At 43.8% G+C, this 14,572-nt stretch overlaps 1 pseudogene; it reads left to right on the forward strand.

The window, feature by feature from the left end:
• The first annotated feature begins 6,029 nt into the window (after positions 1-6,029).
• Positions 6,030-14,509, forward strand: LOC139564094 (GON-4-like protein; annotated as a pseudogene).
• Positions 14,510-14,572: the final 63 nt, after the last annotated feature.

Consider the following 14,572-nt stretch of genomic DNA (forward strand, 5'->3'; position numbering starts at 1 on the left):
GGAAAATAGTCCATATAGTAGGACAGTATACTGAACATTGTGTTCAAATGTTTGTGAAATGTATCTGGGAAACCTGGACAATGTTGTGGATTGAAAGAACAGCAATGTTATTTAATTTGACCTAATACCTTATATGGCACAACAAGGGCAACTTTTTAAAACTATTTTCCTGCAATTCTACAAAGTTTGACATTACTTATTATGCCTCTATTGAGGGGTATATGGGGGGGGGGGGGGGTATTTTGAAAACACAGTATAAGTGGAAGCCCCCCCCAACAAAACAAATTGTTGGGGAAAACAAGCACATTTTGCCATGGGGAAGAGAGAAGAATGTGCAGTTTTATCATGTTACTTTATACGTTTTGTCATGAGTCTGAGAGAAAATGTTGCAGTTTTAAAGCAAATGTTCAACGATTCTACACATTTTGCCATGGAGCAGAAAAAATGATTTGAGGTTTTATAGCTAATCTCATGCTATTCTTCACATTTTTGCCACGACGACGAAGACAAATCGATCTGTAGTGAATATTGGGGGCATCCCCCGTGCCAATTTCGCCTATGTGGCACATCAAGAGTCTGATGCCTGGATCCCTGTTCCCAAAATGTTGTCGCTCTGCACAAAAGGGGCCACTCTTTTCGCCGGTCTGTACATTGCCCGAACTGAAGCCAGGCGGTTCTTGAATAGTCGCTTTATTTGTCCATTCGCCGGGGAACACAGTGGCAGAGGTCCGGGATGATCAGTGTCCAGACAGAGATGCTCAGAATGTCGATAGTTTTCTGACTGACGTGAGGCGCAACGGTGAGTTGACGCAGCGTTGTACGAAAAGGAGTGCGATATCCTCCTTGCGCCAGGGATGTTTAAAAAATCTGATAGAGGGCGTTGGGTATGATTTTTAGTCGACGAGGGCGTGCTGGCCCGTTGTGTCCCGTTGATCATGCAAGACTGTGTCAAGTCATCTTTAAAAAACAATGACTCCCTTCTTCGGACGCAGGGGCTTTCGCCCAGAGTGAGGAAGCCATATGGCGTTGTGATTTTGGGTAAATGCGGAAGAGACATTGCCGCCCGTGTCGTTGGATCCACCAAATCTTCTCTTGCCATGTATTGATGCTCCGGAAGAGGACCGGCGTGACTCAATGCTCGACAGAAGACAGATGTGGAGTGCGGCAACAGTGGAATTGTATTGCGACGTGGGTAGAGCAGCACACACCCTTCCCGGTCTCTTGGAGTTTGCAGACATCGTGCCTGTCCCAGGGGCGGAATGGTAAACTTTGGGATGCGGTCAGGTGTCATCACCATGTCCTCAAAATATATATTTTTTGTCTTTGCAGCCGTCTGGGTCGGTTGGAGTCGCAGTTGCGTTGACATTTTCGATTTTCCGGAATGGGATCCGATTACTTTTACGCAAATCAACTTTTACGCACATCCAGAAGGCGTTTAACGAAGCCAGTAGACCTCACTGTTGGCCTGCTGTAGCTTATTGTTTTACACTTGATCATCTTTTGCTATTGATTTAGTGTAAAACTTTAGGACCATATTCACCTGCAGACTAGATATGTAATGAAGGAGTGTCCAATTTCTCGGAGATATGCTTCTGAAGTGACAGATAAAGCAGTGCCCATATATTTAAATTACAGGTATATCACATGCATCATTGGTTCTCAGGAACTATCACCTACTTACTGACGTCAATAAGCTGTCTTTTTCAGTCAGTCAACAACTGAACTCCTCCCACGGGGTTGGCTAACAGATGCCCTTGCCATACTGAGGTTAACTTTATAAGCACCTCTGTGCATTCAAATGATCAATGACACTGTCATAAACAATTATTATACAATGGCTAAAAGCAGTGGCGGTCAGTGCCGTTTAAGATGAGGGAGGACAAACATTTTTTTAGTAAGCATGGCCTAATTTCTATTACAGCATATTGGATGACTCTCATTCATATTTCATTCACCCAGTTCAATGTAAGAAAGATAGGTTTAGGCTACTACATGATACTCAAATTTCCCTACACCCATCATGAGGTTGCTACAACCTAGCCCATGAATGAAGTTTACAACGTAGGTTGTGAGACAAATTTGAGGTGACAGACAGTGACATTCAATACCGCCTTGCACACTCTTGCCTGATATAGGGTGTAATCATTAGTCCAACAGCTGCAAACAATGTTTGTTTATCCCCGTTTTGTTCCATTTGCTTCCGCTTAAACATTTTTTTTCAACAGAATCGGCGGAATGAATACACCCCTGATCACGCATAAACACAATTCACTCTCATAACAGCCACGTTGCATTCCTTCTCTTCCCTTCACTTGTGGACTTCAATGCACAACACATCAGCTGTATGTGCCTGGGTTAAAAAACCTTTCCAAGACAAACCGCTACACAAAGCCGACATCGTTGTCACCATATTAGCTAAAGTAACATCATAGTCAGCATAACTAATATAATTAACGCGTTAGTAAACCCACTACAATCATGCAGTAACATTAGTGTACAGTCAGTAAGCAGTTACACTGGCGGGCCCCGGTGGCAATAAACTTGTAATCCAAAAAGCTTACCTTGACTTGGAAGAGTTCCAGTCTTGTGTTGGAAAGTCATAGTCAGATAGCTAACAAAGCATCCCTCTGTTTGAGCAGGGTGTTTCAGTGGGCTAAACTAGTTAGCTGTATTTGCTAGCTAAGTCAGTGAAACTGAAAGTGAAATAAATGACTCTCTCTATTTCTCTCTTGCTTCTCCTTCATTTTGGAAGAAATACATTTTTTAACTGTTCAACTATTGTATTTCTCACTCTTTGAGTCAACTACTCACCACATTTTATACACTGCAGTGCTAGCTGTAGTTTATGCTTTCGGGACTAAATTCTCTGACCCTTTGGTTGGGTGGACAACATATCAGTTCGTGCTGCAAGAGCTCTGATAGGCTGGAGGACGTCCTCTGGACGTTGTCATAAATACTGTGTAAGTCTATGGAAGGGGGTGAGAACCATGAGTTTCCTAGGTTTTGTATTGAAGTCAATGTACCCAGAGGAGGACGGAAGCTAGCTATCCTCCAGCTACACCATGGTGCTACCCTCAGAGTGCTGTTGAGGCTACTGTAGACCTTCTTTGCAAAATAGTGTGTTTTAATCAGTTATTTGGTGACGTAATTATATTTAGTATAGTCTTATCTAAAAAGTATAACTTTTTTAATGTTTTACAATTGACATTTTTATGAAATTCACTGAGGAGGATGGTCCTCCCCTTCCTCCTCTGATGAGCCTCCACTGGCTAAAAGATTACCAAAATGTTCAACCATTAATTGTGTTGATTTAATGTTTTATAGAGCACAAACAAAACATAACTGGGTTATATCTATTTTGTAGTCTCGGAAATCCCAGACCTAGCTAGGGCACCAGCACTGTGCTGGAACATTGTAAGATTGTGGGAGGTAACCCATCTGTCTAGAGACTCTAGTGAGACTAGCTGGAACATTGTAAGATTGTGGGAGGTAACCCATCTGTCTAGAGACTCTAGTGAGACTAGCTACAGTATTTAGTGACTGGGGAGAAATACTTTTTTATCCTAATATATAGTAGGAGAAATTGAAATATGTGGCTGCAAGTTCCCATGTATATAGTATTAAGAAATTATATATATATATATTTTTTAAAGCTTTCAGTCAAGTCAAGCGTTGAAGATTTTATCAGCAGTATAGCTCTAGGATGGTTACATGACTCAATTACATGTCCAAAGGGAAGCTTTCTCTGGCTGTTCTTGCTAAGAATAGTGAATCAAAACACACTGACTGATGACTGTTATGTGACATTTTATTTTACCAACTTTATATTGTTGCAATCTTTATGTTAAGAACTATTCTTGCGTGCATATGTGTGATCGGCTATGTGGCTGGGTGCAAATACATATGAGTAAATATTAATGACTCTCAACTTCTTTTGGCTGGGAGGTATATTGAAGAAGCGTATGAATGAGTTGAGTTCTACTTGTTCCATCTGGCTGGCTGCTCTCTTCTGTCCCCTTCTAGATGCCTCTAGGGTGCAGCTGCTTTCTCCTTTCATCTGGCTGGCTGTTCTCTTTTGCCCCTTGTTGCTTGTTGCCTTATCTGATGTACGGGCAGAGCCCCCTTCACTCTGGCTGGCTGTTGTCTTCAGTCCGCTGCTGCCATGGACGGGTTTTGTCCCCTGTCGCAGCTTGATAAGCTTGAGGATCCATTTAGGCCTCTGCAGCTGGCTCCATTTCTTTTCCAGCTCCTTTCTTTTAATTTCTTTCTTTTTGATATCTTGCAATAATTAAATTTCTTGTTTGTTTATGTTATTCAGCTGCTTCTCTGTCAGGGGGAAGCCAATCATCCTCAGGATCATCCTGATTTCATTGCGGTTGCTGGAGTCAACAAGCACGATGGACTCATATAGGACTTTAGCCTTTTGGGACTTTGGGGGGTGGTACAGGTCAGCAGTAGCCCTGTGAGAGGCTTTTCCCTTTGATGGAGGTGTTGCTTTGCTGTTACCCCTGGACACCAGAAACTTGACCTCTAGGCCTCTGTCACTTTGGAGCCTGGGGTTCCCTGACTTGTATGCTATGGATATCTGTAAATTGGAGAGCGAGAGAATAGTCTGAGTTTACAAACAAGTTGAATTTACACTAAATACATTAATATCTTGATTTGGAAGGCTGAGGGTGAACTTTGACCAGTACTGAACATTTTAAAGCACTTTTTTAGAATGGCTTTAACAGGCAAAACCAGTCCACTTTGACTATCATTTTAGGATAAAAGTAGCTTAAACTTGTTTATTGTAAAGAATACAAATAATAATAATACTCACAGTTTCCATTTCAGGCATTTATATGTAGAAATTGCTTTCATTTAAAGTTTGTTGATAAAAGTTATTTTAGGTTTGATCCGTAGCTATGTTTATTCCATATTCATATTCTGTGTTGGTGCTTTTCCAAATATTCTGGAACGATGCATCATAATGGAGGTGCGTATATAATAGTCTTTGGGAGCGTCCATTCCTAGTATCTCACAGCTTTGCTGTCATATGATTTATTTCAGGTATCAAGGTGCAAGATTATCCAGATCCCTCCAAATAAATAATATAAATAGAGTTTTTTTTGTGTTATTTTGTTCGTTTGTTTCGTTTTTCTTTTACAAAAACCAAGACAAATAATATAATAAATAATCTGTGTGCGTACGTGCAATTGTCAATGTTTCCTCCATCCATTAAATCCACAACTGTTAGAAAACAACCTGGTTAATCAACTTGAAAGATTGTGTGTGTGGTTAATAACACAAACATTTACTGTAGGCTGCTGTATCAACGTGAATGGAATAGTCTACCCTTGCACTGCTGATAGCAGGCCCACTGTACCGGAGGTAGGATCTCTAATGCTATGGGGAAATTAATTGGGGATGGATTTATCTGTGACACGCGGGAAAGGGCGCTGTAAATTATTTTGAGATTTACTTAGCTCGCTAGCTTTTCATGGCACCAAATGCAGATTTGCGGGTCAGTGACACCAATAAAGTTACTAAATTTGAAAGGTCAATGTACTGTCGACCTAAAAAAGTCGGGCGTCCATTTTTGAGACACACAAACACACAAGGTTACTTGTTGACAAATATACGTCGTTTGTCAGCAAGCTAATAACAACAACACAAGCTAGCTACAAAAACAACTACTTCAGGGTCATTAGCGTGACTTGTATCTTTCGATTATTTTCGCTAATAAGAAACGTTTTCTATAGCTGTGTTGACTTGGTTGTGCTTGTTGTACTGCAACCGAGAAAGTGGCACCACCAGCCTACTAGATAATAACAGCTAGCTAGCTAGTAGCTTGAATTGCACACAAATGGGACACATACGTTAGCTGTTTTACTCGGCTATATATATTTTGTCTAGCTAGTAACAACTGCAAATATTTCATTCTATTTTCTTATTCTACGACAAAGTACATTTTACTGTCTGCTAACGTTAGCCCCCGCTCATGTAACTGTAACGTTAAACTGTTGTGTTCTTTCAGGCCTCGAAGCATGAAAGCCCAGAAACGCAAATCGAGCACCCCAAAACCACGGCCCATGTGTTCTAAAGCCTTAAAGAGGGATGAGACAACCTGTGCCCCCCAGATCTCCAATGGTGGTCCACTCTGCACTCTTTCTGTTTACAGACATATCTCAATTTCCACCCCTGCTAAGGGAAAGGGCTTTGGGATGACGGTCCCAGATGGGCTGTCACAAAGGAGACACTCTCCCAGGTTCAAGCAGAAGACCATTGCTTCATGTACAGAGGGATGAGAATAGGAAGGGGGAATGGAGAAGAGAGAGGGATGACAAGTAACACAGTGTGTGTTGCTGAGATATGAAGGGATATGGGAGTTTGTGTGCATGGGCATTTAATTGGTTTTACATGCTTCAGTGGTGGGAATGTGATCATCTCCTATCTCATTGTTAAATCTTTGTTTTGTGTCTGCTGCAGGCTAGGTTAAGAATGGGGATGTTTGTCAGCTATATCCCAGTCCCTCCGAGGCAGAAGAGGAGGACACAGAACTGGGCCTGGTAATCACCTTTGGTGAGCTCCTCAACTCTGCTTCTTGTGACACGCTGAATAGACAAGAACAATTTCCAACCCCCCCTCCCTCCGGGGGATAGTAGAATACACATGTTGCCCTTTGAACATTTGGTTGTGCATCAGCAGTTTTTCTGCTTATGTTACTCACTCAATTAGCCCATGTCAGCAATTCTTTTTTATTTTTTTATTGTAAGTTATTCTAGCCAGCTAACCATGTTGTAGTAATCATGGTCAAATTACCAACCTGGGGGCCCCTATTCAAATAAAATCTATTATGTCACAAAGTGCTTATACAGAAACCCAGCCTAAAACCCCAAATAGCAAGCAATGCAATGTATATTTTGTTTGTCACTCTCACTCAGATATCATATTCAAAACCGCAATCGTTTCTCTTCACCTTATGGCAAAATTAGTAGAATTGCAGGAAATTAGCTGTAAAGCTGCAGTTATTTTCTCTCTGCCCCATGGCATTTATTTTTTACATTTGCATGAAATTAGTTATTAGATAGCTAAATCTTCTCTTCGCCCCATGACAAAATATGTAGAATTGCAGCAAACTTGCTTTCCAAACCCCTTGGCAAAATGTGTGGAATTGCAGGAAATTAGCTCTCCACTGGCAAGAGGGGGGTCGCTAAAATGTTTTACTCCCAACAATTTCACGTAGGGCCCCCAAAGGTCTAGGGCTGGCTCTGACTGCGTGTGTGTGGGTATGGATGTTGGTATTCAGACCCGTGAGCCACTGCAGCCCCTCATGAGGCGTTGCTCATACCTGCTCTATAGGAAGTGGACATACCCTCCATTTTGGAAACACTGAATCAGATTTCTAGTGTATGAGAATTGGGTTTCTGTTTTGATTACTTACTTCCGTCTGAAGATGGAGAGGATTGTGGGGGCCAGAGGCTGACAACGAGGAGGAGCAGCTTTAGAACGCTTTAGACAATGGCCAGTAACACAACTTGCAGCTAGCTACCTCTTAATATAATTTCCTGGATTCATCTCAATAGTCTAAAGCGGCTTCCTCTTCTCTTGCAGAGCATCCCCACCTGGAATATTTCTCCTATCAAAAGGGCCCTTGAAGTGAAGGTATGTCCCTGTCACACAAAGTGCTAGTGTCATGTCAAATACTTTATTACTCCTCACTGTTGTCTGTAGTCTCTGTTGCTTTGTCTCTCTGTTTCGCTCTTTCCCTCATCTCGCTCCCTGCTTCTCCCCAGCCCCCCAGTTTGTTGACATCCCTCTGGAGGAGGAGGAGGACTGCTCTGATGAAGAGTACTGCCCCGATGAGGAGGATGAGACTGCAGAGGAGGTGAAGAAGAGCTCCATCTCTGCTCCGTTAGTCAATACATTTTTGTTCAATCAGTCAAAAGGGTGTGCTATGTGACTACGATGTCATGCCTGTGACATTGTCGTTTCAGACGTTTTGGAGAGACGTGGACAACACAGGCTCGTCGCCACGGTGTGCCCGAGGGGCGCGGCCCAGGACCCCTGGACACTCTTGAGTGTGACGAAAACAGATTTGACAGTCCCCGACAGGTAACATGCTGCACCTCTGCATTTGGCATTTGATTGAAAGTTATCGAAATGATTGGGGGGAAAATAATGCAATTATTATTTTATATATTTTTTGTCACAGATACAGTGAAATGCCTTAATTGACAGCTCTCAACCGAACAATGCAGTAATCAATAAAAATCTAATACTAAAGAAAACATAAGGTAGAACAAAAACACACAAGAAATAGAAATAAGAAAGTAAGTAAACCTACTATATACAGGGTCAGAGTTAACTGAGTTAATGTTTACAATGTGCACTGGATGAGTAAGAGTTTACTATAATGTTGGTCTTGGTTTATGTTTAGAAGCCAAGGCAGCCCAGACATCTGAGGGTGGAGACTGTTCCTCTGGGGCCCCCTCCGGCCCCTCAGGGCCCAAGACTGCACCTTCCTGGAGAAGCTTCACGCAGTGGAGGAAGAGCTGGAACTCAGCCCCATCTGCACCGAACTCTTCCAGGTACTGAAACTGTTAAACTATTAATGGGTTGCACTTCCATCACTTAGTCACGTCGTTGCTATTGTTATGAACTTTCCACAGACGCCTCAGCCATATTTGTGCCCGACTGATGCCAAGTCATTTTGGACGGGGGCTAATTACACTACAGTGGCTTGGAAATAGAATGACAGTGCTAAAGTAGAAAAATAATGAGTCGAAAAAAACTTTTCCATCATAATGTCGTACAACTTACTTTAGAGAGAGGGCCATGTTTCCATTAGCTAGCAAAGTTTGTCAAAAATAGCCAGCTAAAATTCAGTGCTGTCCCCTCAATCATGGCTAGCTAGCTAAAGTTGTACTGCATCTAAAGTCAATCTGGTGACATCACAATTATGACAAAAGGTTTTCCTACTAATTATTTGCCTCCTTTTGAATCATCACTGTGTTTTCAAGCCACTGTAATGCACTTTTGATGAAATCTTCATCACCACTATTGACAATGCATTGAGTTGAATGTTCATTCGGGCATCAGTCCTCAAGAGAACATTCAAAACAATATTGTGACGAAATGTGCAACCCATGAATACTAGCAGACTATTCAGCTATAGCAGGAAATCATCGGACTCTTATCGGGACACTATTCAGCCATATCAGGACCAAAGTCAATGTGAATCTCTTTCTTCATTGGTTCCATCTATCTGTTTCCAGCCTTTGACTGGAGGTGGAGGGTCTAGCCTGGTGGCGTGTTGTACCCGCTCCAAACGGACCCTGAGGAACGTGCCCCTGGGCAAGCTGGAGGCGGAGCTACATGCCCCTGACATCACGCCTGACATGTACGACTACAGCATGGCCCTGGAGGACTGCGACTGGAGCAAGTGGCTGCAGGGCCTCATGACATCTGACATGGAGAATGACGGTTAGGATTCAAAGAAAGGGATAATGAGGGAGGTTTCAAGGATGGGCAGTGTACTATTGAAATGGAATGGTCCAACCATGTAGTAACCGATGCAACAGGATTTTATGCTGTTGCTTATTAAGGAACACATCATTCTCAAAAATGGGCCATGGATTAATTTTTTCTAGGAGCAAATACTTTATTAGTGAAATACACAAAACATGTGGCACTCCTCCAAACACTGACAAGTGTCAAGCAGGCAGTAGGAGACAGATGGAGCTGCATTTAACCTGTGTGTGTGTGTACATGTTTTACGGGAGGTGTGTGTAGCTGGTTTAATTGCTCTCTGTCTGTTTGCTCTGTCATGTTTTGCTCATTTTGACCTTTCCCCCACTGCTCTGCTCCTGTTTGTCTCCCCCACTCTGCCTCATCTCTCCCGCTTCTTCTTCACTCGTTATGGTTGTGTGTGTTGACAGCCCTTTTACCCTTAGGCCATTTACCTTTCTTTACTTTGAAATAGTTTAAAATAAATGTTTCTGTGTGTCTCTTGCTACCTCCGCCTTCTCTTTTCTCTCTCAGAAGAGGGTGATGATGATGACGACCCAGAGTATAATTTCCTGGAGGATCTGGATGAGCCTGACCGAGAGGACTACAGGAACGACCGGGCCGTACGCATCACCAGTGAGTCTCTGTAATAATGTTTCCATACATCAACCCTAACCACAGACAGACATATAGGGGCCTGGTAAATTCCATTTGTTTAATTTAAGGAAAAAAATAAACCAACCTATTTCCTTTCTCCCTCTCTTTCAGAAAAGGAAGTGAACAAGCTATTGGAGGAGCTTTTCGAGACAGTGAGGAGGATTATGGGATCATATCTGCAAGTCTCTTTCTTTAAAAAAAAAATCTCTTTCTGAATCTCACTCTTTTTACCCCTTCAGTTCCAGGATGATGAGCTAATAGTGAATGGGCAGGATGACGATGGGCACGAAGAAGATGAAGAGAGGGAGGAAGCTGCTCCACCCCTGAGCGCTCTGCAATTCAACGTTCCACAAGCCATTCGGTATGATTCTAACCTGACCCTCTCCATATTTCTCTCGGGAAAGAAAGGGCTTTCAAAAAGTGTACCACCAACCCAGTAAGTAAGTAGCCTTGAGCCGGAACAGCTTGTAGGAGCAGATCTCCTGTTTCTGTAGCATGAGTCAGCTTGATGTACAAGTAGACCCCCTGGACAGGATGCTAGTCTATCGCAGGGCCTTATCCCCAATCTATCTCCTTAATGCTGAGTGCAAAGCAGAGGCTCATTGGTTCCCATTTTTACCGTCTTTGGTATGACTCGGCTGGGGATCGAACTCCCAACATTCCGATCTTAGGGTGGAAACTAACCACTATGTCACTGAGTTGGTCCACCAACCCAGTACCTCATGTTAATAATGATATAGAGCTTTTAATGCGGAGCAAACAACAAGAGGAAGCAACTAGAATTTGAGATGCGCTTAAAATGCCAATTGTTTCATAAAATAGCATTGTGATGAGCCAAATAATCCATTGCTTCCTGGTCCTCCTTCAGTCAACAGTGCTATCTATCCCAGACCTTAATGGATGTGAATGTGTGACTGTTTAGCTCACCCTTGCTTTTTCTTTTCTACAAACACGGTCCTCTTGTTGACTTTGTGCTGGTTGGTGAGCCAAATTGGCCATCTGTCGTATGTGTTATGAACAACTGCAGGATACGTGACTGCAGCCGCTCATGCGTTTGAGCATATCCATCTATGACATTCTAGGAATTACTTGAAATTACGTACACACACACACACACACACACACACACACACACCAAGTCCTCCCTTCGGGACAGAGCAGCAGAGGGGTGCTGTATCTGCTTGGGTAGGGAGGCAGAGAAATGCTCTGGTGTTTTCTCTTCCTCTGAAGTGTCAGGAGGTGGACAGAACTCACAGTAGAGCTACAATCCACACTAACACACAGGACTCACATTGGCGCTACAGCAACTCACACTTACTAAGAAAAGACACACACCGCTAACAAACTCACTTTGTGTCTCACACAGGTGCGCCAGGTGTTCAGTAGCTGGTTGGCACGTGTGCCCACTTTGATGTTTGAACTGTGACATCTGTTGAGAGATCTCTGTGTGTGCGACGTGCCGTTTTCAGGCCACTTCTCTGAACTGACGGGAGCAGAGAGCGCTTTACTTCCTTCCAGCAACTGTCCACGCACGCGCACACACGTTTGCGTCACTGTGTCCTGGTCCTGGCTGTAATGGGTGTCTCTAAATGTTAACGAGGCAGTATGACGTGGGGAGAGACAGACAGGTTTTTCCACACTATGTAGTCAGGGCTCTGTGACAGTGCTACCACTAATGACTCAGCAAAGTTAGGGAAAGTAGAAGAGGATAAGAGGTGGGGAGAGAGGGTTAAGTCTCCACTGTGATTTCAGTCTACACAAGCGGGGCTACGCTTTCGTCACGTTCCAAAAGTTCAGTGCACAAAAGTACGTAGAGCTACGCAAAGAACCTCAGTCAGATCCCATTGCGTAGACTGTAGAGCATTTTAGGCAGAATATTGCATAATCCAAATATACTGAACAAAAATAAAAACGCAACATGTAAAGTGTTGGTCCCATGTTTCATGAGCTGAAATAAAAGATCACAGAAATGTTCCATATGCACAAAAATATTTCTCAATTTTCTGCACAAATTGGTTTACATCCCTGTTAGTGAACATTTCTCCTTTGCCAAGATAATCCATCCACCTGACCGGTGTGGCATATCAAGAAGCTGATTAAATAGCATGATCATTACACAGGTGCATCTTGTGCTGGGGACAATAAAAGGCCACTCTAAAATGTTCCGTTTTGCCACAGATGTCTCAATTTTTGAGGGAGCGTGCAATTGGCATGCTGACTGCAGGAATGTCCACCAGAGCTGTTACCAGTGAATTGAATGTTAATTTCTCTACCATAAGCCACCTCCAACGTTGTTTTAGAGAATTTGGCAATATGTCCAACTGGCCTCACAACTGCAGGCCACGTCTAACCATGCCAGTCCAGGACCTCAACATCTGGCTTCTTCACCTGCAGGATCGTCTGAGACCAGCCACCTGTACAACTGATGAAACTGAGGAATATTTCTGTCTGTAATAAAGCCATTTTGTGGGTAAAAAAAAATTCTGATTGGCTGGGCCTGGCTCCCCAGTGGGTGGGCCTATTCTCACCCATTGCTGTGCCCCTGCACAGTCATGTGAAATCCATAGATTAGGGCAGAATTAATTTATTTACATTGACTGATTTCCTTCTATGAACTGTAACTCAGTAAAATGTTGAGTTTTTATATTTTTGTTCAGGATAATTCCAGTCAAGTCTCTCTTCAGTCCCATCTCCCACATGGGCCATATGTACTGATATTTTTGGGGATAAAGTCTGCTTAATGACCGTATTCAAATGCCAGCCAGTGTCCAGAGGTTTGGGATGGAGATAGGCCTGAAAGCAAGACGGTTTGCAGTGATGAGGATCGAAGGGAGGACTACTCCCTACAAGGCTACTCTTAAATTGTTATTGAAATGTGGTGTCCTTTCTGGCGCCACATGTCTGTCTTAGATTCACCCAATGGGTACTTCATTTTGGTAGTAGTGAAGGAGTAGCTAGCTAGCTACACCTAACGTTACTACGGAGTCCATGAACTGCAGTAGCTGAGCTCAAAACTTCACCCGAGCCCTGCTATGGAGAAGCCACACAGATGGGAGGGACAGTGAGAAACCTTGATGACTCAGTGCTGCCTGCCTGACATATTTTCTTGCTCTCCCCTTACGACCATCTTCCTCCGATGACCACTCAAGCCATTAACTTTCCCCACCCTCTCAGGACCTTCCATCTCATGAATGATGTTTTTCTAAATTGCTTGTCTTTTTTATGCTTTAAAGCACTCAGATGATTTATGCAATGAAGTGCTATAAAAAAAATGTCATGTATTATTATTATGTCATCAATATGATTATTATTCCCCTTCCTGACCCCTGCCCTCTGACCTCTGCAGGTTTCAGGAGCCACTGGCTAACATGCTAACAGAGGCGGCGTACTGTGAGGGAGCATATGGAGGCTCTGCAGCAGAGGAGAGCCCTCCTGGGTCCCTGGCCGTTCCACCCCCATCGTCACGGTATCACCCCCCATGGTGCTGCTGCCACCTCTGCCCTGCCCCGTCCTCACGCTCGACCACACCCAGAAACTCCAGCTGCGGCAGCAATTCCAACAGGTAGGTTTGCCTGCTCGTAAAACCTAATTGAGGAACTGAAGTTGGTGGAATACAACATTTAGATTTTTCAAGTTGCCTTATTATTGACACCAATAATGTTAATTATTTTCTACTGGTAGACTCACTGACAGCCCCCCCCCCCCTCCTTGCCTGTTTTGTCTGCCTCTGTTCAGCACATACAGGCCCTGCACCACAAGGCCCACACCACCAAGCAATACCTGGTGAGTTACTGAGGCTCGCTCTTTATATACCCTTCTCAAGTCCTAGTCTCTGTGTGCCTTCCACCCAGGAGGAGCTCCAGGCGTTTGCCCAGCGTTAGGAGGCGATCAGGTCAGTCCGGGACCCAGGCTTCAGCAGCATCTTCAGGGCCTGTAACCTCCAGGGGGCGCTGTCTCTGGTCCAGGAGCAGGAGAGCTCTGTCTCGCCAACCCCCCCTGCCAGGCCTCAAACACGCTCTAACAATGGTAATGAACAAGGAGGTCTGGTGTGTGTGTGGTTCATATGTAAAGATGTGAGAGTCTGAATTGTATGTACTAAAGATGGTATCGATAGCCTGTGTGTGTAGCTGTTTTGTGTTATCTATGTATCAGAGGGTGGGTTTGTGAATTGCTTGATTGTGTGTAAGTGTTTGGTTGTCCCTGCAGTGCGTACATACCCTCTGCTGCCTGCTGAGACGGCCTGGCTGCTCACCACCTGCTCTGTCTTCCTCTATCCAGAGCTCCTGCCCCACTGCAGCCTGGACCCTGCACTGCACCCTCCACGCACCAAGAACAACTTCTACACATGCGGAGAGGACAGGTACGTGCACACACACACACACATTTACACATGCAGCACGTCCTGTGTGGGGAGACAAACTCC

This window comes from Salvelinus alpinus, chromosome 35 (genome assembly GCF_045679555.1).
Source record: "Salvelinus alpinus chromosome 35, SLU_Salpinus.1, whole genome shotgun sequence".
Taxonomy (NCBI): Eukaryota; Metazoa; Chordata; class Actinopteri; order Salmoniformes; family Salmonidae; genus Salvelinus; species Salvelinus alpinus.